A 1,680-nucleotide genomic window follows, 5' to 3' on the forward strand; every position below is an offset into this window, starting at 1 on the left:
CTGTTCAAGGGTGGTGATGTCATGCCATGCCCGACATCGTCCGACCGTGAGTGCAGTCACAGAGCGATGATGTCATGCCATGCCCGATGTCGTCCGACCATTTGTGCTGCCCAAAGGCGATAATGGCATGCCACAGCCGATGTCGTTCAATCGTATGTGCTTCCCAAAGGCGATAATGGCATGCCACCCCCGACATCGTTCGATCGTGTGTGCTGTCCAAAGGCGGTGATGGCATGTCATACCTGACGTCATTCGACCGTGTGTGCTAAATAAGGGTGGTGATGTCCTGCCACGCCCGATGTTGTTCGACCGTGTGTGATTCCCAAAGGCAACGATGGCATGCCATGCCCGACTTCGTTCGACCGTGTGTGTTGTCCAAAGGCGGTAATGGCATGTCACACCAGACGTCATTCGACTATGTTTGTCGTCCAAGGGCTATGATGGCATGCCACGCCCGACGTTGTCCGACCGTGTGTGTTGCCCAAAGGCTATGATGGCATGCCACGCCTCACAACATTCGACCGTGTGTGCTTTCCAAAGGCGATGATGGCATGCCATGCTCGACGTCGTTCGACCGTGTGTGCTGTCAAAGAGAGGTGATGTCATGCAACTCCTGACGTAGTGTGACCGTGTGTGCTGTCCAAGGGCGGTGATGGCATGCCATTTCCTACGTCGTTCAATCGTGTGTGCTGTCCAAAGGCGATGATGTCATGCCACGCCCGACGTAGTCTGACCATTTGTGCTGCCCAAAGGCGGTGACGGCATGCCACGCCCGACGTCGTCTGACCGTATGTGCTGTCCAAGGGCGGTGATGTCCTACCACGCTGGACGTTGTCTGACCGTGTGTGTTGTTCAAGGAGGTGATGTCATGCCAAGCCCCATGTTGCTGACCGTGTGTGCTGTTAAAGGGTGGTGATGTCATGCCACAACTGACGTCGTCTTACCCTCCATGTCGTCCAAGGGCGGTTATGTCATGCCGAGCCTGATGTCATCCGATCGATAGTGCATTCGAAGGGCGATTATGTCATGCCACACCCGATATCGTTCGACCATTTGTGCTGCCCAAAGGCGATGATGGCATGCCACGCCCGACGTCGTTCGACCATATGTGCTGCCTAAAGGCGATGATGGCATGTCACGCCTAACAATGTTCGACCGTGTTTGTCATCCAAGGGCTATAATGGCATGCCACGCTCGACGTCATTCGACCATGTGTGCTGTCCAAAGGCGATGATGGCATTCCACGCCCGACGTTGTTCGACCGTGTGTGTTGTCCAGTGCCCGGTGATGTCATGCCGCTTTCGACGTAGTCTGACCGTGTGTGCTTCCCAAGGGCGGTGATGGCATGCCACGCCCGACGTTTCCTACCGTGTTTGCTGTCCAAGGGCGGTGATGTCATGCTACGCCCCACATTGCCGACCGTGTGTGCTGTTCAAGGGTGGAGATGTCATGCCACGCCCGATGTCGTCTGATCGTGCGTGTAGTCAATGGGCGGTGTTGTCACGCCACGCCCGACGTCGTTCGATCGTGACTCACTCCAAGGGCGGTGATGTCATGCCGCGCCCGATGTAGTTTGACTGTGTGTGCCATCCAAGGGCGGTGATGGCATACCACGCCCGACGTCATTTGACCGTGTGTGCGGTCCAAGGGCGGTGATTTCATGCCACGCGCGACGTAGTG

This window comes from Solanum lycopersicum, chromosome 6 (assembly GCF_036512215.1).
Source record: "Solanum lycopersicum chromosome 6, SLM_r2.1".
Taxonomy (NCBI): domain Eukaryota; kingdom Viridiplantae; phylum Streptophyta; class Magnoliopsida; order Solanales; family Solanaceae; genus Solanum; species Solanum lycopersicum.